Here is a 25,401-nt window from a genome sequence, read left to right as displayed (position 1 = left end):
GCTAAGGCAGGAGCCACTGATCGCCGATAGTCTTCGAGGAAGGTGAAACTTGGCATCGGGAGTCGGCGATGAAAAGGTTCAATGTCGTCGAGGCAGCAGCTTCGGTCCTGGTAGTGCTCCTCGACGATCAGTCGTGGACGTCCTTCGTGGACGAGGCGTGCAGCAAACCTCAGTGTCGATAGTTGTCGCAAAGAGTCACTGAAGAACTTTGGCCCAGCAAGGGCGACGGGTAATCGGCGTCTTTGTGATCTTCGAGTGGTGGGACTCCTCGGCACGTCAATGGCCTCGACTTTCTCAAGCGGGACAAAGCGGTGGGCAGTGCTGACGAGCGAATCCTTGGATTCAAATGTCTTAATCAATGGAGCGTTGCGGCTCCGGTTGTCTGAGGCACGGCGTGAAGCTTTCCCTGCTTCTGGGCAACACGGCTTTAACGGGCCTCCAGCGGTTATGGTGGTCCTCCGAACCCTGGTCGACGTCGGTGGACGGAATGTCCGGGTGCTTTACTTCAGATTCCTCGGCGGGCCCCTGTAACGCTCACCTGATTCCCACGGAGGCGCGGGTCTTGGCAGGAAGGTGTCTGTAACACGAAACGTGATGTGCAGGATTCGGTTGGCTTCTGGGGTCGAACCTCTCCGCACTGTGTGTCGGACTCGAAGGGTGAGGTTTCTGCAGGTGAAATAATATGGGGGTTAAAGATCTGGGTTGTGAATGTCCCTATCTCTCTCCTCTCGGCCTGACTGTTGAGCCCCCCCTTCCAGGTCACGTGCTCACCTTAGATAGGTGAATGCTGGGCTCTCCATCTGCGTCTAGTGCAGGGTGCCGTTGCCAGTTTTCACTGGTGAAACGTTGGCCTCTTGACTTCAGAGGATGGGTACCGTCGTTGACTGCACGACCGGTAAGTTTCTGGTACCTTTACTCTTTATAGTCTTTTTATGCGTGGCGGAGAAGAGCTTGGAATTGCGTAAGTATGGCAAGCGCTCTTACTGTCTCTTTCTTTGTCTTTGCAGGCGATGATGCAGAATGAAGAAATCCGGAATTCGCCGCGTGCCGGTAAGTGTAACACTGCTGTTTATCTTTGCAGGTGGAGATGCAGCGTGAAGAATCCGGAATGCACAGCGTGCCGGTAAGTAGAATAATGCTGTTTATCTCTGCAGGTGAAGATGCAGCGTGAAGAATCCGGAATGCACTGCGTGCCGGTAAGTAGAATAATGCTGTTTATCTTTGCAGGTGAAGATGCAGCGTGAAGAAGCCGGAATGCACAGCGTGCCAGTAAGTATGATAATGCTGTTTATCTTTGCAGGCGAAGGTGTAGCGTGAGACACGGCCGCTGCCGATGGATCAGGTAAGTAAACACTGCGTGTTAAAGTTCGTTCTGCTAACCTGTTTCTGGTCTTTTGCAGGTGCTGATGTTGATCGGGCACAGGAATGGTGAGTATAATTCTTGCAGGTTCAGGATCCAAAGAAGAAAGGCTGGAACAGACTCGGTGAGCGTTCTGCTGCAGATGCAGAATAACGCGAAGCACATTTCATCAATCGGGTGTGGTTTAAATAGCCTAGGAGTGATGAGGCATCTCCTTCCACGGCCCCACCTAGGTAAGAAAAGAGTTCCTGCTTCCAGAAGAGTTCCAGTGCTGTATCCAGGGAGTGGAGCTGCCCCACCCAGGTAAGAAAGTAGTCCCAGTTCACCAAGGACTTCTAGGAGTCTGGTAAGTAAGCAGCATGGTCTGCCACAGGTAAGTCCACCCAAGCACCTTCACACCAATGATGAGCCCGGCGCTTCCAGTGCCGGGACCGATGCTTCTGATGAGCCTGGTGCCACCGGCGCCAGGACAAGGTCCAAAAGGTCCCTGTGGGGACCGGCTGGTGCCTAGGATCAGGGTTAGGGGCCTGCTTCCAAGGACGTTGGGCTGGTCCTGACTCCTTGGAAGCAGTGATCATGACAGTATCCCCCCTCAAGGCCCCTCCTAAGTGTGTCTTTCCCGGGGGCTTTGGCTTGTCAGGGTGATTCAGATGGAATCTCTTGACCAGACGAGGTGCGTGGACATGTTCTGAGGGTTCCCAAGACCTTTCCTGGGGACCATATCCTTTCCAATCAACCAGATAGTATAATTTAGACCTGGAAATTTTGGAGTCTAGGATGTTCTTCACTTCGAATTCGAGTTCTCCGTTTACCAAAACAGGTTCTGGGAGTTTAGTCAATCGGGTTTCTGGTTGTACTGGTTTTAATAAGGAAACATGGAATACTGAATGTATTTTCAAATGCGTTGGTAATTCCAATTTGGCAGCCACAGGATTAATTATGGCAGATATGAGGTAGGGCCCAAGGTATCTCGGGATGAAAGTGCGGGGTCCTTTTAAAGGCAGGTGCTTAGTGGATAACCAGACTTGATCCCCTACAGCGTAGTGAGGGGCCTCTTTACGGTGCCGATCGGCTGCCTTTTTGAATTGAACTTTAGCTCTTTGCAGATGGGCAGTGGCTTCCTTAAAGGCACAGGTGATCTCCGAATGCAAGTGATGCACAGCAGGTGCTTCAATTTCTTGGGGAGGATCCAGGTTGGAGGTTCTAGGATGGTGTCCATATAATAGGAAAAAAGGAGTCTTCCCGGTTACAGAATGAGCCGAATTGTTGTAAGCGTATTCAGCGATCCAAAGAATGTCCTTCCAGGGTCTTTCTGTTTGTTGGAGCATGCAGCGTAGATATTGTTCTAATGTCTGGTTTGTCCTTTCGGTTTGTCCGTCAGTTTGGGGATGGTGACTGGTCGAAAGTCTTACATCCACTTGGGCTAGACGACAGCAACTGCGCCAGAAGTGGGAGATGAATTGACTTCCTCTATCGGAGACTAAAACCGAAGGAGAACCGTGTAAGCGAACAATGTTTGCCAAGAATTCCCGGGCCAATACTGAGGCTGAAGGCAGACCCTTCAAGGGTATGAACTGAGCCATTTTCGAGAATAGATCCACGACTACTAAGATGGTAGTATATCCCAAGCATGGAGGTAAGTCCGTGATAAAATCCATGGACAGGGTATGCCATGGACAGGGAGGAATGTGAAGTGGCTGTAATAGGCCGGCTGGTTTTTGCTTTTGACTTTTATTCTGGGCACACACACCGCAGGAGATTACAAAGTCTCTAATATCCCTTTTCCACGAGGGCCACCAGAAATGTCTTTTAATCTTTTCCATGGTTTTGGTAATGCCAGGGTGCCCCTCCATTAGAGAATCATGATAACCGGAGATTACTTGTTTTTGTAGTTTCTCACAGGGCAAGTGCAATCGTCCTCGGAAATATGGTAGGTCTTGATCTACTGAGAATTCTTTTCCCTTTAATTGCCAGTCCTGCAAATCGGTCGGAGTTAGGAGCGATTTCACCTTGGTCTTGATGTCTTCAAAAGATTGAGTGCTGACCAAACCCAAGATCCTTTGTTCTGGGATTATGGGTATTGGATCTGGATTGATCAAATGTTCATCTACTCCCATCCGGGAGAGGGCATCCGCCTTTCCGTTCTTACTACCTGGTCGATAAGTAATTATAAAGTCAAATTCTGCTAGGAACAGAGCCCAGCGAAGCTGTCTGGAAGACTGAGCCTTGGCTGTCTTTAGATATTGTAAATTGCGGTGGTCAGTCATTACGGTGACCGTGTGTCTGGCTCCAAGAAGATAATGCCACCAGGCTTTAAAGGCCGATCTGATGGCCAAAAGTTCCTTGTCAGTAATTGAATAGTTGATCTCAGGAGGCGAAAACTTGCGGGACCAGAAGGCAACCGGATGTAGTTGGTTGGTGACCGAATCTCTTTGTGATAACACTGCTCCCATAGCAAGACTAGAAGCATCCGTTTCCATGATGTAGGGAAGTTCTGGGCGAGGATGTTTTAAAACAGGTGCAGAAATGAATTTAGCTTTTAAGTCTTGAAAAGCTTGTTCCGCTTCAGGAGACCATTCAAAACGTTTGTTCTTTTTCAACAGAGCGGTGATGGGCTGGACTATCCGGGAAAATTCAGGAATGAATCTGCGGTAAAAGTTAGCGAATCCTAACATGCTTTGAACTCCTTTTACAGAGGTTGGTGATGGCCACTTGATAATTGCATCAACTTTCTTTGAATCCATATGGACTCCGTTAGGTGACAATATGAATCCCAAGAACTCGACTTCCGTTGCGTTGAAAACGCATTTCTCAAGCTTAGCAAAAAGACTATGTTGACGCAATCTCTCGAGAACCTTTTTAACGTGTCTCTGATGTTCTTCTTCAGATGATGAATATACGAGGATGTCGTCAATGTAGACAACTACACACACGTCAATGAGCTCTCCAAGGACGTCGTTCATAAAATATTGGAAAGCAGCAGGAGCATTACACAGTCCAAAGGGCATCACTTGATATTCGAATAGCCCGTACTTGGTGCGGAAGGCCGTTTTCCATTCATCGCCCTCTTTGATCCGTACCAAGTGGTAGGCTCCTCTGAGATCCAGCTTTGTGTATATACATGCATCTTTGACTTGGTCCAGGAGTTCAGGGATCAAAGGTAACGGGTATCTGTTTTTAACAGTGATCTGATTCAGGGCGCGGTAATCTATGCAAGTCCTAAGGTCTCCTTCCTTTTTCGGAACGAAGAACAAAGCTGATGAAGCTGGAGATTTTGAAGGACGGATAAACCCGTTTGCTAGGTATTGGTCCAGGTACTGTCTGAGGTGAAGGTTCTCTGGCTCGGTGAGGGCATAGATCCTGCTGCAAGGAGGAGTTGTTCCAGGTATCAGATCTATTTGACAGTCGTAAGACCTATGAGGAGGTAGAGTGTTAGCTTGATCCTTCTGGAAGACGTCTTGGAACTCCTGATATTCGGGAGGTAATTTGAGAATCTTCTCAGAAGAGATCGCCGCTAATGAAACATCAGGTTGAGGATAACAAGTGGTAAAACACTCTGGAAACTGAACCGTCTTTGCTCGCCAATCAATCTGAGGATTGTGCTTCTCTAACCAAGGGATTCCCAGAATGATCTGGAACTGAGGGGTCTTGATTACATCGAACACTATTCTCTCCCGGTGTCCATTGTGACTCAACAACGTCACTTCTTGGGTGGCATGTGTTACTGGTCCGGAGGCTATCTCCGTGCCATCCACAGTAGTGATGACGTCTTTTACTGCCTTAGGGACAAGGGGTAGATTCATCCTTGATACCAATTCACGGTCCACATAGTTACCGATTGCTCCGCTGTCAATGTAAGCTTCAATTGCATGCAAACGATCCGGACGTTCAGGACTAATGAGGACCATGGGTATCACGAAATGCGAGGTCACGGGACAGATCTTAACGCTCGGCAAGAGGACCTCTACTCTTGTCGGGCGAGGTCGTTTCCCTGCTCAGAATTTGTGGTACAGGTATCCGCAGCTCCTACAGTCTTCTTAGCTGGTTTCACGGGACAATCCCGAAGAAAGTGTCCTGAATTACCGCAATAGAGGCATAATTGCAGCTGCCTTCTTCTTTCCCGCTCTTTCTGGGTTAAAGGTCCTCTCATGCCCCCTATTTGCATGGGTTCCACAGTGTCAGCTCCCTTATTCTGTGGTTTAGAAAACACTCTGGTATCAAATCTGGAACGATCTGCCTTCCTGTTCTGTAGTCTATGGTCCAGTTGGACAACTAAGTCAATATAGTCCGAACATTCTTGTGGAGGACTCACAACTTGCGCTAGCACATCCTTGAGCTCCCCACGCAGACCTCTGTAGAAAAGCGTTATTCTCTTGTCCTCGGGCCATTGTGTTTCCACTATGAGTCTATTGAAAGAGGCTATATAAGTCAAGAGGTCTTGGTTACCCTGTCGTAATGAGAGAAGTTCATTGTCCAAGGCCTGCCCTTGTGCATGTCTTGCGAACAGTTTCTCCATGCTGGACTGGAAGGCTTGAAAATCGTGTAAAACCGGATCATCCTGGGTGACTAAAGGGATCGACCAATCTGCAGCGCTGCCACTGAGATAAGAAAGCACGAAAGCCACCTTGGCCTGGTCTGTTGGGAATGCAGCTGGTCGACATAAGAAGTGCAGGCGGCACTGGTTGATGAACACTGCAAATTTCTTTGGATCACCAGCAAAGCGTTCGGGCGGAGCCAAGGGCACATTACCGGGCAGATTGATTTGCACTGGATTTGAAGCTGATGCAGAAGGATAACTCCCTCCTGGAACGGGCAAAGGTGTCTGTCCTGCCTGCGTTTGTAACAACTGCCTAGCAAGGTCCTCTGTTCGCTCCTTAGAAATTATCAGTTCTCTTCTTAGAGAGCTCGTTTCCTGGCGAGCTGCATGTACTTCTGCTCTTAATTCCCCAAGCAAGTGGGCTAGTTGATCAGTATCTGAGGTTTCCATTGCGCCTGGGTAGGAGTTTTGTGGTGGGCTTCGCGTTCTGTAACGCTCACCTGATTCCCACGGAGGCGCGGGTCTTGGCAGGAAGGTGTCTGTAACACGAAACGTGATGTGCAGGATCCGGTTGGCTTCTGGGGTCGAACCTCTCCGCACTGTGTGTCGGACTCGAAGGGTGAGGTTTCTGCAGGTGAAATAATATGGGGGTTAAAGATCTGGGTTGTGAATGTCCCTATCTCTCTCCTCTCGGCCTGACTGTTGAGCCCCCCTCCCAGGTCACGTGCTCACCTTAGATAGGTGAATGCTGGGCTCTCCATCTGCGTCTAGTGCAGGGTGCCGTTGCCAGTTCCTTCACTGGTGAAACATTGGCCTCTTGACTTCAGAGGATGGGTACCGTCGTTGACTGCACGACCGGTAAGTTTCTGGACACCTTTACTCTTTATAGTCTTTTTATGCGTGGCGGAGAAGAGCTTGGAATTGCGTAAGTATGGCAAGCGCTCTTACTGTCTCTTTCTTTGTCTTTGCAGGCGATGATGCAGAATGAAGAAATCCGGAATTCGCCGCGTGCCGGTAAGTGTAACACTGCTGTTTATCTTTGCAGGTGGAGATGCAGCGTGAAGATTCCGGAATGCACAGCGTGCCGGTAAGTAGAATAATGCTGTTTATCTTTGCAGGTGAAGATGCAGCGTGAAGAAGCCGGAATGCACAGCGTGCCAGTAAGTATAATAATGCTGTTTATCTTTGCAGGCGAAGGTGCAGCGTGAGACACGGCCGCTGCCGATGGATCAGGTAAGTAAACACTGCGTGTTAAAGTTCGTTCTGCTAACCTGTTGTTTCTGGTCTTTTGCAGGTGCTGATGTTGATCGGGCACAGGAATGGTGAGTATAATTCTTGCAGGTTCAGGATCCAAAGAAGAAAGGCTGGAACAGACTCGGTGAGCGTTCTGCTGCAGATGCAGAATAACGCGAAGCACATTTCATCAATCGGGTGTGGTTTAAATAGCCTAGGAGTGATGAGGCGTCTCCTTCCACGGCCCCGCCTAGGTAAGAAAAGAGTTCCTGCTTCCAGAAGAGTTCCAGTACTGTATCCAGGGAGTGGAGCTGCCCCACCCAGGTAAGAAAGTAGTCCCAGTTCACCAAGGACTTCTAGGAGTCTGGTAAGTAAGCAGCATGGTCTGCCACAGGTAAGTCCACCCAAGCACCTTCACACCAATGATGAGCCCGGCGCTTCCAGTGCCGGGACCGATGCTTCTGATGAGCCTGGTGCCACCGGCGCCAGGACAAGGTCCAAAAGGTCCCTGTGGGGACCAGCTGGTGCCTAGGATCAGGGTTAGGGGCCTGCTTCCAAGGACGTTGGGCTGGTCCTGACTCCTTGGAAGTAGTGATCATGACAGCCCTGTCTCCGGTGACAGTCTTTCTAGGGCTGGCTTCCAGGGCGCTGTGGCAAAAGTTTAGCAGTCTGCACGATGTTCCCTCGTAGCTCGGGGAGACGTCTCCTAGACAGGTCCTCTCTCAGATCAGTCCTCAACAAACTTGACAGCTTTCGGATCGGGTCGAAGCAAATGCAGAAGAAAATCATCTTCCAGCTGGGCTTCAAGGATAAGCATCAAGTATCAACTTCAGCTTCTGAACGATTTATAGCAGTGAGAGGCCCCCAGATATACTGCTCTGTCTCTCATTCACTCTACTGGGTCACACTCAGGCAACCAATCACTCAGAAGGGCATTCAGGCAGCCAATCAGGCTCACAGAGCATTCAGGACATTCTCCTCCCTCTCAGACACTCACAACAAGGAATGTGTATTGGGACAAGTACCCAGCAATTCAGCACTCCACACTGCATTCATACCAGTTTCAGTCAGGGCTGACTCAGACTTTGTGCCACATACCAGAAACCAAAGACCCATAACAAGAAGTGCATATTGGTCATACACTCCATTCACCCAGGTCCCACCCCAGGGGTGTACCCACAACATACAGTCACTGGGTAGGCTCCAGCCAGTCTGGCCTGGACTTCCCCACAATACCATATATGGAACTTCCACCCAAATGCCAGTTAGGGGGAAGGAACAGAGTCAGGGCTTCCCAGGACTTTGGGAAACACAAGGTAACAGGCAATAGAAAGCAGGAGGCCACAGGGGCCATCTTGTCTCCCATCAGGAATCAACTGATTCCAATGGCAGAACCTCAGTATCCCAAAATGGAGGATACTCAGAGCACCTATCAAATTCAGCATGGAGCTGCCACCAACCCATACCCTCCGGGCCACACACAGTTGCCCAAAAATATACACTAGGGGTCCAGGGTTGTACCCCCACCGATGGGTGCCATAAGGGTATCCCAAGGGTCTGTACACCAAACCAAAAAGAGGAAGAGCTGCACTGCCAGGAGTCCCACATGGGCTCCTGGGCAGAAAACAATACATAACTCACATGAAAAAGGACTACAGTAGAACGACAGGGAGGCCCTGTCCCTCCAATGCATTTCCAGCATCGCCGGGGGCCAGCACAATGCAAACCTGAGGGTGTCCTTAGCTCAATCCCTGCAGAGGTTGTTCGGGGGGAGCAGGGCAGAGGCCTGTTGAGTTTCTCTAGCCATGGCGAGGGGGGGTATGGGATCTGGGGGAAGGGGTTGTGGTGGAGGGGGAACCAGACCGAAAGGAAGGAAGGGACCGTATGATGGGCCGGAGACTAACTCGCCACAAGTGGGTCAGGTACAATCTCACCCTGTTGTCCATGAACATAAGGGGTCTGAACTCCCCGGTAAAGAGGAAGAAGCTGGAGAGATTTCTGAAGAGGGAGGGCCCAGACATAATTACGCTTCAGGAAACACACATGCAGATGTGAGATAGGGATCGCCTAAGGGTGCAGGGGTTCCCCACTATTATGCAATCACTAGACAAAACGAAGAAGGCGGGAGTGTTAATAGGCCTACGGGCCGATCTGGTGGTTAAAGACATTGACAAGGACGCACTGGGGAGATATATTGCAGTTAATGTGAAAGGGAGGGGAGAGGGCTTTACAATACCAACTATATACGCCCCTAACAAAGGCCAAGATGCCGTCATTCAAAATATACTGGGGAAGCTCGAAAAATGTGCAAAGGGCACCATTATTCTCTCAGGTGACTTTAATTTGGCATGGGTCTTAGGAAAAGATAGGTCCACAAGCACAAGAGCAAACCAAGGGACCCCCTAGAAAGAGCTGAAGGACAAGGTGGAGAGGCTAGCTCTAGTATATGTTTGGAGGGAAAAATAGGGGGATAGGGAAGGGTTCACGTTCTACTCCCACGTATACCGTACGTCATCAAGAATAGATTAGTATGGACCTCCAGGAAACTGCTGGGTCGGGTTAGGCAAATTGAGGTGGGGTCGATACCTTTGTCCGACCATGCTCCTTTTATCGTCCACATAGCTAGAAGGCCAGGTCCCCCCCTCCACCCAATACCCCTTCCCGGGCAATGGAAATGGAGCTACCCGGGATATTTGTTCAAGGACGAGACTTTGAGAAGTGAATTGGAGGAGGAAATGAAGAACCTTTTCGCAGATAATAAGGCTGGGGATACTCCGGCCCATCTCAGATGGGATGCCCACCATCAGGGGAAGACTCATAGCGATTAAGTCACAAAGGGAGAGGGAGCTAAGGCTAGAGGAAATGACCCTGGAGAAATTGAATGAGTTAACAGAACAAATGGCTCGGGGGGTCAGTGGGGCCATGAGGAAGGAGCACAGAGCAATTAGGGCCCAGTTAGAGATAATGCAGTCTAAGGTAGCCGAGAAGGCGCTGCCGTTCCTTAAGCAAAAATATTATATTAAGGCCAACAGAGCGAAGACAATCCTTAAATTTAGGGGAGAAGAAGGGGTGATCAGCACCAACACCGAAGATATAACCAGGGAATTTACGAGATCCTATATGGATCTATACTCCACGGCCAACCCCCCAGAGTATAGTCAAGGCCTCTACCTGCAAACAAAAGAGCTGACCCAAATCGATCACCAAGACAGGGATGAGCTGGAGCGGGATATATCAGATGGTGAGGTCCGGAGAGTCATAATGGCCCTCCCATGTCGGAAAGCCCTGGGCCCGGGTGGGTTCAACACATTGTTTTATAAAACCTGTAGGGAGGTATTGATCCCACATATGGTCTTGTTGTTCAAAGGTATGGGGCGGGAGGGGAGAATAACACCTACAATGGAAGAGGCGAAGGCCCCCGACACAATGTGGCTCCTGCAGGCCCATATGCCCTGACCAATACGGATGCCAAGATATATACTAAGGTCCTGGAGGAGTCGGTCGCAGAGTCTTTGGGTCTGTGTCTGCCTCAACTTTCTGCTGGATTGCTTCCTGATTGCCTGCCGAATTTGCAGTCCTCTTTCTATCTTTATTGTCAGGAAACCCAGCCTGCACCTCTTCATAAGACTCTTTTCACCGCGGAGCGGGCCACGGAGTCGGTCGCAGAGTCTTTGGGCTCTGCGGGACTCCTGCGGGACCCCTGCGGCTTGCTGCGCTGCTCTTTTGGAATTGAAATCAAAGGGGAGCGGTGGCATAAACTTTTCCTTCTCTGACACCAGTAACGAAGATAGTGTTATCTACATGCGTATGTTTGTAATCTAAAACATACTATCCTTTGGATTTCTCATATCTACGCATATTTGTCTTCACATACTGTGCGAGAAACTATAAATCGCTACATAGAACGCTGTAACTCCCGACAACAGAAAACCCCTGCTCCCCCCTTATGTTACCTCTCATGGTGCACTGAATCCGCTTGCTGTGAGAAACACCCAGCGCCCCGCCGTTCAGCCTAGGCGGAGCCCTGTGACCAACGAGCCAGAAACAAGCTAATCCCGGCGTACCTTCTGTGCGTCGAGTAAACGGCACTTCTCATCATATCCTTAGAGCTTGCCGTGCTCGGTGGGACAGTCGCCTACGCCTACTTGAGTCGCTCCATCTACCCACCCCTACGGAAAGGGATTAGTGGGAAATGTGCACGAGACTACAGGGAATCTGCCCTCAGACTTTGCATTCTCTGCAATCACCGAACTGGACATTGTAGAACCTGATTATCCATTGCAGAATCGCTAGAAGTTACTAACGTGACCTGAAAGCACTTAGGGAACGGCGTGTGAGAGACTGCGAGGACTCTGCCTCTTGATTTCACACGCATTCCCGCATAAAGCCAATTTTTTTCGCCAAATTGGTGCTCCATACTCAAATTTCTAGCTCAACCGACAACAATCTGCCAGCCGGTGAGAGACTGTGGGGCAACTGACCTTTGATCTCACCCGCTCAGCAATCAAAATGCAAATTACCGGAAACAACCCACTTTAACCTCTAGCGTCCGAGGGCCTCTGGGGCGTTGCCCTTTGATCTCGTATGCTGCTGGTTTACTTATTCAACTACTGGACCTATCAAAGACCATTTTATAGTATGTGAGAGCCTGCGGGGCATCTGCCCTTTGATCTCACACACTCTTGATCCTTTCACCAAGCAACCTTCGACTTTGTCGCAAAAACCAACAGCTGGAAAACATACAAGAACGAAACCCTAAGGCAACATCTGTGTAGCATGCAAGAGCCCTTTGATCTCGTCACGCGACTCCCATCAAGAGACTACACAGAGACTCTGCAACATAGTCAGACTCCATCAAGAGACTACATACAGTTCCTAGCAGCTCTCGCCAGATTGTCAAATACTGCCATGACCACTAAGACCCCAAAGACCATTCCTGGTCCCAAGACTAGGCTGCGCTGCAAATTAGGTTCTGCCCCTATTGCAGCCACCTCGAACAAACTAAAACAGCTGACCTTGGAACAAACTATATCCAAGAAACAGAAACGAGCGCCCCCAGCCCCAGCTCATTCAGGTCTAGAGGGAACAACTGATCAAGAACATCTGCACGAAACTCTTGTGCCAGAGACAAACACAGAAGCACCAGAACAACACATTGTACCACCAGATCCCAGATAATACTACGCAGACAAATCCCACTCCAACAGCTGAGGAGAATATGACTCTGCTAAAGTGGAACCTCTAGTTCCACCAACGAAGCAACAATTGGTGGAACGTTCCAACACATTTCCACTTATATCCACTCCTCTATGCACATTATCTCAAAACTCAGAACGAACAACAGTTAAAAGAGAGCAAGCAAGACTAGAAAAATTAAAATGGCTCAAATCTCATACCAATACAGCACAAAGCAAAAACCTAGATGTCGACCAACCAGCCAAAGTGACGTCCAAAGCGGCCAGGCACTCACTTGACATTACAGAAATTGAGTCAATAATGAATAGTGTTGAGAAACGGAAAGCAATATTCGGCAACATCTCATCCGGATGTCCAGAAGCCACCTCCACTCCAACGATAACTCACAATTTATACCCCATTATTGCAACAAATGGAAAGAAACTACAAGATCCAACGTTATCGCTACTGCAGCCACAACCTGCTCAAACAACAAATTACCATAACCAGAGATCAAATCATGATTTGCACCCAAAAACTGACAAAAGAAGCTCTCAAATCCACTTTTCGTATGACTTTCAAGAATCCTACTACACACCACCAGCCAAATATGAAATCCAGAAATCAAGCACAACAAACCAAAATGGGAAACACGACAACCTTGACCCGCACACGGAGCACTCCATTCACGATCAAATAAATCAACCAAGAATTCCAACAACTATGATCAATCTACAAAACATGCTAATAGCAGTTGGATCCCAATCAATGATTCCTTTTCTTAAATTGCAGGAAGACTCCAAAGATGCGATTTGTGACCAAGCTACATTATTAGCCTTAATTCACACAAAGCATGGAGAACTTCCTAACCACACTGGAAAAAAGATTGGACTGTGAAGCAGACCAATCACTGAGATGGCAACAGAGACTGTGCGAAATGGCTAGAGGTGACAGAGAAGAGACTTAGGGCTAACGTTATGGCTTGGATGCAAGCGACCCAGCAACCACAGATATCGACAGAGTCCATTGCTAGAACGACACCTGACACAAAACATACTATTACGTCTACACTGCCGAGAGTATTACAAATGCCAGCCAGAGGTATTGACAATTTTTCAATTCTAGAACCTACCACAGCACCTCTAAATCCAAACAATGAATTGCAACCAAGTGCGGAAATTTTCCAAATCTTCACGGCGGGAGTTAAAGCGACAAACAGGAAAGCCACCAATAACAACAAGAAAAAAAACCTGTAAACGCCAAATAGAACGGCTCAAGGGCGTTTCTACGCACAGTGAACCAACCAGTGAAAAATCCAATCACTCATTCTGCACCCCTCATAGGATGCGTAAAGAACCTCAACGTCCTACCAATCGAAAGAAAACCTTCAAGACGGTCTATCTCAGCGCCAAACGGCAATGACGAGCACATCTTAACCAGTACAGATGATTTACTAAACCTTACTACGTATACAGACCAGCATGACCAGGCTGGCAACGAGCAAACCTCCTTTAATGAAGCAAGTCTTATTATTGTAGACCAGTATGTGCCATCCATGCATCAAAGCTTTGATTTAACATGCGAGGACATATCGGACGAATCAATGTTAAATGAGATCTCATCACACACCGAACATTCGATCGTCGAAGATCCTCCAGATGTCACACCATTGTCCAGAAGAACCAGAGAACCCCACAAAACCAGCTCCAGGAGTTCTAATGAAACCACGTATGTCTCATACTACATCACGACACCCCGACAAATACCAAGAGAAGGAAAAAAAAGAAGATCTGTGCGAAACTAATCAGATTAGCTGCCCACAGTTCATCAATCCAATCCCTGATCGATCCCAATATATACTGCAGATAGAAAACCAAACCATCAAAAACAAACATTTGATACTGAATCGAACCAATATGCTTCTACTGCTAAAGCCAATACCTGACCTCAAAAACGATCTTGTCTCGAGACATCAAATTTATAACCTTCCAAGACCATACTCAACTTGATAGTGTGTCACTGGAGCTATGGGATCGTGTGACAATGGAAAAAATACTTGCACAAACAGAACTCCTATCTGTTCTGGGCTTCAGCTGCAACCAAACATCAACTGAGACAGCATCGGACACATCACGAAAGTGGAACAAATACACAAAGCCTCTACTGTGATGCTGGAAATGCATCGGAGGGACAGGCCTCTGTATCCTTGTCCTTTACTGCTTTTTATCGTGTGTTCTGTCGTGTTTTCCGCACAGGAGTTCATGTGGGACTCCTGGTGGTGCAGCTCTCTTTCTTTTGGTTTGGTGAACGGACCCATGGGATACCCTTATGGCACCAATGGGTGGGGATACAACCCTGTGCCCCTAGTGTATGTTTTTGGGCACCTGTGGGTGGCCCACAGAGCAGGGTATGGGCTGGTGGCAGCTCCATGCTGAATTTGACAGGTGCACGGAGTATCCTCCATTTTGGGATACCCCGGGCCTGCCATTGGGATCAGTTGATTCCTGATGGAAAACAAGATGGCCCCGGTGGCCTCTTGCTTTCTATTACCCAATAACTTGTTTTCCCAAAGTCCTGCGAAGCCCCGACTCTGTCCCTTCCCCCTGACTGGCTGTTGGATGGAAGTGCCATATATGGTGGTGTTATGAAGGCCCAGTCAGACTAGCTGGAGCCTTCCCGGTGATGTATGTTGTGGGTATCTCCTGTGGGTGGGACCTGGGTGAATAGAGTGTGTGACGAATATGCATTCTGTGTTGTGGGTGTCTAGTATCTGGTGGGTGACACAATGACCGAGACAACCCTGCCCGAAACCGGTATGAATGCAGCTTGGAGTGTTGAATGGCTCGGTACTTGTCCCAATACACAAAACCTGTTGTGAGTGTCTGGAGAGAAGTGAATGGCCTGAACACCTTGTGTGCCCGATTGGCTGCCTGCCTGCATGAATGCCCGTAGTCGTGATTGGATGCTTGAGTGTGACCCAGCGGAATGAATGGGAGATCAACAGTATATCCGAGGACCTCTCACTACTAGGAATCGTGTTCAGAAGCTGAAGTCCACTACGACGAGTAACTGGATTAACTGACGCTTGACCTTGAAGCCCTGCTGGACGAGAAGAATTGCTGCTGCTCTCCTTCACAATCTGAAAGCTGCTGTGCCTCCAAGGACTGACCCAGAGAGGACCTGGTAAGGCGCCATCTTCCCGAGCTACGAGGGACCATCGTGCACAGCTGATCTTTGCCAACGCTCCCTGGTAGACAGACCTTCGACAGGCTGCCTACCTGATACGGGGACTGCTGAGGAACGCCAAGGAGAAGCACCCGGACTGTTGTCTGCCACTGTCGACGACTGCCGTCGCCGACCGGAGCCGCCGTGCTCCCGTTTGCCTAAGAACTTCAACTGATCATCGGACGCTCTCGTCTGCATCGTCACCCGCTTGTCTCCCGCTGGAGAAGGCCTGAACGTCGACGCACCGAGGAGCATCCACCGGTGGGTTTCCCGCCACCTACGAACCGCAGAGACGCCGACGACTCGACGCCCTTGCTGGGCCACAGTTCTTCATCATCTCTTTGCGGTCCAGATCTATTGTCACCGAGGTGCCCCGCACGCCTCTTCCTTGCAGGACGCCAACGCTCTGTCGTCGACGAGCACCACTAGAAACGAAGCTGCCACTTCCCTGCCATAGTTCACCCTGTTCACGTCGGCTGTTCGACGACCCGTGACTCCCGCCTTAAAGGGAGGGCACTCAAGAAGGGCTGTCGATTCCCCGACACCGAACGCCAAGTTCCCCGACACCTCTCGACGATCCGTGGCTCCCGCCTGACAGGGAGGCACTTAAGAAGGATCAATCGGTGCATCGTCGGAGAACTCTACTCCACCAGGTACATTGGGGGGGTAAAACCTTAATAGGAAGAAGTAAGACTATCGAACATTATATGGACTGGGCTTGTGCTATATATCTTTATTTACAGGTTGACCAGGTGGGTGGATCTCCACACAGAACTGCGCCTAGTGGTAGGGGTCAGTGTTCTGCCTATTGTTTCAACCATCTTACGTTCCTGCCTATCTCTATTGCTGGTTTACTCGTTATTGATCTTTGTGACATTTTAACCGCACAGTTGATGCACTTTAATGAGATTTGATAACATTAGTGGTACCACTTTAGACGTGTATATATTTATCATTATTGACTTCCAAGTACAAAGTGCGTTATTGTGATCGTGTACATACCTTTGAATATTAATTATATAAAGACTGTTTTCAGTAATACAGTGTGTGGACATTCCTTTGTGGGGGTTCGGGGACTACACTGTACTTAAGAACCAGCCCGCATCACCTCCCGAGAAGCTAGGCCTTGATTGCTCGACCACGTACCAATAATAGAGAATCTTGGCTGGGGTCCTCTGTGCTTCTGCCATATAGAGAGCGGAAGTACAGACACCCCCTACCGGTCTTTACACTGGTGGCAGCAGTGGGATGCTTATGGTTTTAAGAATCCATGTATAACCGTGCCACTTACAAAATATCTGCACTTTATTCGATTAAGGTTTGGGTGTGTACAAAATAACTGCATTACAAGCAATAGAGTCTATTGCGAATGGTAAATTGACTCGGATGAGCTTAGAGGCTCTCCAGAGTGCTTGTGAAGCCAGGGAGTTAGACATTGTGGATAAGTCTAGGGCTGAGCTGATAGCTGCCCTGGTGGACTACCAGACCGATGGTGAAACTCTTGATGAGGGGGGGAATGCCACCAATGAGGACTCTGCCCCTGGGGTTTCTACTGAATCTGTTTCTGGGAATGCTGCCATTCCTGCTGCCTCTGTTCCAAACCCCAGCAATTCCTTGGAACTTGAGTTATTAAGGATGAAATTGGCCTTTGAATATCGCAAGTTGGAAATAGTTGCTGAGCTTAAGAAAGAGGAGCTGGCTCAACAGGTTGGACTCAAGAATAGGGATCTTGAACTCAAAGACAAGGACACTGAATGTCAGAGAATCCAGCTAGAGAAAGCTCGAGTGGAGACTTCAGTGAAACCCAGTGAGAGTGTCAGGTCCCCAGCCACTAAATTTATGAAGGATTTGGTTGGTGTATTTTCGGAGGGTTCCGATATCCTCCAATGGATTGAAGCGTTTGAAATGGCTTGTGCAATTCATGATGTTGACAAAAGAGATTGGGCTAAGTGTTTGCTAAGCAGAGTGCCTCAAACTGGATATGACTGTATTCTGAAGCGGAGTGTGGAAGAACGGGGTCAGTATGAGTGTATGAAATCTGCTTTGATTGCCAAGTTTGGCAAGACACCTACCCAATACCTTAAAAGGTTCAGGGATTTTAAGAAAAGAGAGAATGTGTCTTGGGTCGACTGGGTGAGCGCTGCGCACATGAATATGATGGGGTGGATTGACGGTTACAAGGTGAAGACTTGTGTTGAATTGTCCTACCTATTGTTTTTTGAGCATCTTTCTGAAGCCTGTTCACCAGAGCTGCGTCAGTATGTTGCTGACCAGAACATTTTGGATCCCTTTAAGCTGGCTAGGTTGGCTGACAAGTGGATTTCCCACCGGGTGTCCCCTAAGGACCCCAGTGGGAAGGACAAGGACAAAGAAAAGGGGGCCTCTCCGAAAGCTGGAGTCGTCCCAAAAGCAGTCACAGTCGAATAAACCTAAACCCTCCTCTCCTAAGACCCAAAAATCTAGTGGGGATAAGTCATCTGTGGGTGGGAATAAGAGTAGTGGTCCACCTGCTGAAAAGCAGGCTCCCGGTGGTTCCAGTACCGTACCCCGCATTCCCGGCACTTGTTGGGACTGTGGGGCTCTGGATCACAAAAGGGGCGACTTCAAGTGTAAAGGTAAGGCACTCTGAGTACAGGCTTTCAGCCTGACCTACCCTTACCCCATGTCTGAGGTGGAGGCCACTGTCCTCCCCTCCTCTACCGGGATCACTTTTGGTGCTCCCGTAGAGATTTCCTTAGTGTCCCTTGGGGCCTGGGACCAGTACGCGGAAGTACTGGCGACTATCCCACAAAACAACCGTAGATTTTTGAGAAGTGTCCTCCTGAATGGCCAGCCTTCTACTGGTTTGAGAGACACTGGGGCAAGCATGACATTGGTGGACAGGACCCTGCTCAAGCCAGAGGACTATATAGATGCTCCTCTGAGAATCACCAGGTTAGCTGGTGGGCCTCCCAAATTATCGCCTGTAGCCCGAGTCACACTCGTAATTGGAGACAAGACAGCAAAGCTTCCTGTCCTGGTTCAGGACAACGTCCCTGCTAACATTCTGTTAGGTAACGATCTAGTCGAGTTGGGATTGATCGTGGATGGTCTTCCCATGACTGCTGCTGCGGTCACTAGGTCACAGGTGACACCGGGTCTGGCTGTGAGTCAGGTACCCGAGCCAAAGGCACGGCCTAAGGCACGACGAAGGAAGAGCAAGAAGGCCACCTCTGTGAAGGGAGCCCCTTCTCTTCCTGCTGTTCCTACAGCACCCATTGGGATCCCTGCTCCGGACGGGCTGGGTCCAGTGGTAAACCCCGTCTCAACTCCTGTGGGGGAAGAGCCAGAAGACTCTCCTGTGGGAGAGGTTCTCAACCTGGAGGATCATCCCAATCTTCAATGCTTGCTAGCTGAAGGGGGACCCTCCCGGACAGACTTCTGTAAAGGACAGAGAGAGTGTCCCTCTCTCGAGGGTCTGAGGAAACAGGCCCTGTCCCAGGCACAAGGCGAAGTGCCTAGGACTTTCCGGATTTATTGGGAGGGTGAGCTCCTGGTTAGTGAGCCCACTAAGCCTGAACCTGGTGCCCTCAAGAGGTTGGTGGTACCCCAGGTTTACAGGCCCTTCCTACTGCAGTTGGCGCATGAGGTGCCCTTGGCTGGTCATCTTGGTACCAAGAAAACTAAGCAGAGGCTCTTTGCCCATTTCAACTGGCCTCGGATGGGAGTAGAAGTGGAGTCCCACTGCAGGACCTGCCCAACTTGTCAGTTGTCTGGCAAGACTGGAGGCAGTGTCATTTCCCCACTGCAGCCATTGCCAGTGGTTGGCACACCGTTTGAGAGGGTGGGCATCGACATTGTCGGTCCCCTTGACCCTCCCACGTCAGGTGGACATCGGTTCATCCTGGTTTTGGTAGATCATGCCACCAGGTACCCTGAGGCTATACCCCTTCGGACTGTTACTGCCAAGGTGGTTGCCCGGGCCCTCCTGGGCATTTTCACCCGAGTTGTATTCCCTAAGGAGGTTGTCTCTGACCGAGGATCCAACTTCATGTCTAGTTACATGAAAACCATGTGGAAAGAGTGCAGGGTAACCTACAAGTTCTCCACTTCTTACCACCCCCAGACCAATGTTCTGGTTGAGAGGTTAATAAAACTCTCAAGGGCATGCTAGGTGCTTTGGAAAAGCCCCTAAGGAGGAAATGGGATCTCCTCCTGCCATGCCTGCTGTTTGCTTACAGGGAGGTACCTCAAGAGGGTGTTGGTTTCAGCCCCTTTGAGTTGCTCTTTGTACATCCCGTGAGGGGGCCCCTCGCCTTGATTAGAGAAGGCTTGGAAGCCGCCCCTCCTGGTCCCACCAAGCAAGTCGGGGACTATGTGTTAGGCATCAGACGGAGGATGACACAGATGATGGGACAAGCAACGGCGAATCTCAAGGCCAGCCAGGAATTGAACAAATACTGGCATGACCTTAAAGCATCGCAAGTGGAGTGGACTCCGGGACAGAATGTCCTCGTGATGGAGCCTACCAAGCCTCGGGCATTGGCAGATAAATGGACTGGACCCTTCTGGATAGTCTCCAAGATGGGCGAGGTCAATTATCTGGTTGACATGGGAATCCCAGGGGTAGCCCCTCAAGTATTCCATGTTAATAGGCTCAAGCCGTTCCACAGGCAAGCAGAAGTCTCATGTCTCTTGCTGGCTTCAGAGCAAGAAGAGGATGAGAGTGAGCCCCTTCCTGATTTGCTGCATAGCAACCCTCAGGATGGCTCAGTGGAGGGAGTACAGCTCTCTCCAGATTTGACAACCGAGCAGCAGAGGGCCTGCAGGACTTTGCTCCAGCAGTATGCGCCTCTGTTTTCGCTGACGCCAGGCCTTACACTGTGGTGTAAGCACGAGATTGACACTGGTGACAGTGTGCCTGTCAAGAGCAGGAGCTACCGAATGTCAGATACGGTTAAGAACCACATCCAGGCTGAGGTCGCCAAGATGTTGGATCTGGGTGTTATTGAACCCTCAACATGTCCCTGGTCCAGTCCAGTGGTCCTTGTCCCCAAGGCAAGTTCCCAGGCCGGTACCAAGGATTGGAGGTTCTGTGTGGACTACCGAGGAGTCAATGCCATCACCAAAACTGACGCGCACCCATTGCCCAGGGCTGATGAGGTCGTGGACACCATAGGGGCTGCCAAATTTGTGAGCACCTTTGACCTCACCTCAGGCTATTGGCAAATGGCTCTGACGGACCATGCCAAGGAAAAGACGGCGTTCTCTACACCAGAGGGACTCTACCAGTTTAGGGTCATGCCTTTTGGGTTGAAGAATGCCCCTGCCACCTTCCAGAGATTGGTCAATCATGCTCTCAGTGGGCTGGAAGCCTTTTGTGTGGCTTATTTAGATGACATTGCCGTCTACAGTTCCACTTGGGAAGAGCACTTGACACATCTGGGTAGAGTGCTGCAGGCCTTAAAGAGGGCTAACACCTCACTATCAAGGCCACCAAGTGCCAGATAGCTCAGGGGAAAGTCACGTATCTTGGTCATGAGGTAGGAGGGGGTCAAATCTAACCTCTCCTCAGTAAGGTACAGGATGTACAGGACTGGGAGACTCCCACTACTCAAATCCAGTGAGAGCCTTTTTGGGTCTCACTGGGTACTATTGCAATTTCATGGCAGACTATGGAACCATAGCTGCACCACTGACAGCTCTGACTTCACCCAAGCAGCCTAGGAAGGTCAATTGGACTGAAGACTGTCAGAGGGCCTTTAAAGGCTTGAAAGAAAGTCTGTGTCGGGCACTAGCGTTGTGTGCGCCTGACTACAGCCGACCCTTTATCGTCCAGACGGATGCCTGCGACACCGGAATTGGAGCCGTCTTGTCCCAGTTAGATGACAAAAGGAGAGAACATCCTATCCTATTCATCAGTAGACAACTCAAGGGTAGAGAACTTAGGGGGGCTACTGTTGAAAAGGAGTGTTTTAATATAATTTGGAGCCCTAGGCGTTTTAGGCCCTTCCTTACGGTGTCTACCTTCAAGGTCCAAACGGATCATAAGCCCCTAAAGTGGCTTATGCAGATGAATGGTGAGAACCCGAAACTGCTCAGGTGGTCCATTAGCCTGCAAGGGCCAGACTTCACCATAGAGCACAGACCAGGGAAGAGTCACGATAATGCAGATGGCCTTTCCAGAAGGTATGTTGACCGTCTGGATGAGGGTGTCTATCCCGTGGGAGATTAGGCACCCTCCACCTCAGTCTGGGGGGGGCGACTGTGATGCTGGAAATGCATCGGAGGGACAGGGCCTCCGTATCCTCGTCCCTTACTGCTTTTTATCGTGTGTTCTAGACGTGTAAATATTTATCATTATTGACTTCCAAGTACAAAGTGCGTTATTGTGATCGTGTACATACCTTTGAATATTTATTATATAAAGACTGTTTTCAGTAATACAGTGTGTGGACATTCCTTTGTGGGGGTTTGGGGACTACACTGTACTTCGGAACCAGCCCGCATCACCTCCTGAGAAACTAGGCCTGGATTGCTCGTCCACGTACCAATAATAGAGAATCTTGGCTGGGGTCCTCTGTGCCTCTCCTCTGCCATATAGAGAGCGGAAGTACAGACACCCCCTACCGGTCTTTACACCTACCTACTAGGAACCTGGAGAGCGAACGCCCAATTCACACAAGATATGATCCTTATTATAGGCTTCCTGACCATCATGAATCTCAAGAAATTATACCAGAAGATACTTCTTACCAAAGCAACGAGAACTACCCGTTCCATCATGACTGCGCTGAAGACCTTGCCACTACTCAAGACATATCCTCTGTATCATAACCACTAATACTAAAAGACTTCCATTGGTCATTATGCAGTTGGAATACAAGGAGAAACTCCCATTTATTCAATTACTCAGCACTGGAATTTGAATTAACATCTATAGTTTGCCTACAAGAAACTTGGCTAACAAACCTTCCAAGCTACGATGGCTACATCACTCTCTTGAATCTTGCAATAAAAGGCTCCTCTGGCAGACCGGCATCTGGCCTGTTGACACTAATTCAAATTCTACCACAATGGACAATCGTTGTTACTAACATAAATGCTTGGATACAAAATACCATTATTCGAATACAAGCAGCTGGTTATAACAATCCTGACCGTTTCATATCCATCATGAACCTGTATTGGAATCCAGCATCGTTAAACGATAGCAAATTCCTAGATGGTGTGTTTCTAACCATCGATCAAACACTCATAGAACACCAGCACGTAGAATTAATTATATGCAGTGATCTAAATATACATCTATATAACAAACTTGGCCAACGGATGGAGTACATCGATTTGTCAATGCGGGCAAAAAAATGGCACAAAGAAACCTTGATTCGAAATCTGAAACAAGTAGACCAACCGAAAGACGCCAAGGGCACAACCCTACCTGCTTGGGATGGTGGCAAGACGACAGCGATAATAGATTATGTATATTTGTCAATAGATCTACTGGAATCAATTACAGAGACTCAAATCAATCAACAAGAAGTGATCATCACCAACTAATAGTCACCGGTCTGGACCCACACAACCAAAAAAGATCGACTTCCGTATACAGACAGAAGTCGCTGGCAATAATTACCAACTGCGACTAACCCAAGAGCAAATAAGAGATCTCACAGATCGAATACAACTACCACCAATGCCAGATATTGACAAACTTAATTACAATACCTTCTTCATTCCCTTCCTAAAACCAAGGAAGAACCAAATGAAACTACATAACCATTATTACGATATTGATATCGCTCAGAAAAAAAACAAATGCGTAAGGACATCCGCAACCTAAAACTTACAAATGGAATTTCAATTTCTGCACAGAAGAAAAAAATAAAACAAAAATACACAAACTGGAGGAAATCATACCAGGCAACACTGATACAAAATGATGCAGAAGCCATGATGAAAGCTTACAAGAACCACAACCCAAGACAACTGTGGAATCTGCTGAACAATAACGAAAGCAATCAACAACTCTTGATAGCAAACGTGACTAAGCAAAAGTGGATAGACCATTTTGCAAACATATATAATGATTCAGCTACTACCACGCCGCCGGCGTTACAGACCGCAAATAAATCATGAAATGTTCGTTATGACAAGGAAGACCTGATCCTGATCTTTGACAAACAGAAGACGTGCCCCGGGTCCTGACGGTCTGTCCAATGCAATTCTAAAACAAAATGCAGATCTGTGGATTCTCTTCATGATGAGACTCATAGAAACCAACAACAAACAGAATACAATCCCTCCATCTTGGAGAACAGCAATAATCGGCCCTATATACAAACAAGGGGCACGTGACAATCCACAGAACTTTAGACCGATCGCATTATTAGACCCATTGGGCAAGATCTTCGCCGCATTGCTTCTTAAAAAACTTAAGGAATGGGCTAAGAAAATAAAGCGATTTGCAGCGAGACAGACGGAATTCACTTCTGGCGTTGGTACCAATGTAAATCTCCTTATAATGAACGTGGTCAAGTATGAAGCAATAGAAAAAAAAAAACAGATCTACGCTGCTTTCTTGGACCTACATATGGCATTTGATTCCATACCAAGAACACGGCTATGGGAAAAACGGTCAGCGTGGAATTGTCCAGCGGAGATCCTGAAGCCAATAAAATTACTATACTCCAACACAACAATTGCTGTGAGACTTTCAAAGAATGGCACAACTACCCCCATGATAAAAACAACGAAAGGACTAAAGCAGGGCTGTCCCCTTGCATCCACCCTATATAATTTATACACAGCAGACTTTGAAGAACATCTCAATGACTTGGCTCTGAATCCTCCAAAACTGAACTCTGTCCCAATCCCAGCATTGTTCTATGCCGACGACATTATCCTATTAGACAAAACCATCTCGGGTTTACAATGGAGTTTGCATCTCATAGGAATCTACATGAAATCCAACAATCGAAGGATCAATACGACAAAGACTAAAGTCATGGCATTAGTAAAACTTCCATTTAAGAAACATCTAGCATTAAAATTCTCTATCGATAACATCTGCCTAGAAGTATCGACCTTCAAATACCTCAGCATCATGCTAAATCAGTCCAAAATAGAAAAACAGTGGTTCAACAACGTGGAAATGAAAACTCGGTCATTAGTCAGACAAGGTTGTGTCCTACACAGGAAATACCGCAAATTTTAATTTAAACCCGTCATAACATTCTATAGACCGAAAGTAATCCCGGTAATTACATATGGCAGCGATGCAATGATCCACTCACAATCCAACAATTGGGCGAAATTTGAAGCTATTTTCTGGAGAAAGATCTTAAGGCTCCCAGACTCATATCCGATGGCCAGAATTCGCTATGAAGTCGAAACCCAATCCCAATCCTCGATAGTGACATGAAAACAGCTCGACCTTTTAAGAAAACTTCTGACAAATGATGAAACACCGGCCACAGCAATTCTGAAAAATAATCCAACTGTTTTTCACAATACATCTTTACGGAAATGGAAAGATCATTTATTCCAACAATTAAAAGACGAAGAAATATCGCTTGAAACCCTCATGAACAGACCCTAACATGCAAAACGTAAATTGGCAAATAATGACTGGATCAGAACATGTCATGCCAAAACTTTATACTCAAGAAATCTTCAAAGCCAATCGGATATCTGACCCCTAAATGAAATCCCGAAGTACATGGAACAATTTCCTGATGACAACATCTGCACAGTGTACATGGGGATTTGTCTGAATAACTTGCCTACAAGAGACAAGCTGGCAATGACACGGCAAATCCCGAAAACCGATAGTTATTGCAGTTTCTGCAAAGATAGAGAAGTACCAGAAACAATCTATCATCTGGTAATG

General features: G+C 48.3%; 1 protein-coding gene across 4 annotated transcripts in view; it reads right to left on the bottom strand.

The window, feature by feature from the left end:
* TRAF3IP1 (TRAF3 interacting protein 1) overlaps positions 1-25,401 on the bottom strand; it is a 1,297,461-nt gene that overhangs the window by 249,413 nt on the left and 1,022,647 nt on the right. The gene's annotated exons all lie outside the window — the stretch shown is intronic.

This window comes from Ambystoma mexicanum, chromosome 9 (genome assembly GCF_040938575.1).
Source record: "Ambystoma mexicanum isolate Mex_15411 chromosome 9, UKY_AmexF1_1, whole genome shotgun sequence".
NCBI lineage: Eukaryota > Metazoa > Chordata > Amphibia > Caudata > Ambystomatidae > Ambystoma > Ambystoma mexicanum.
This window is presented reverse-complemented; position numbering and strand designations above follow the sequence as displayed.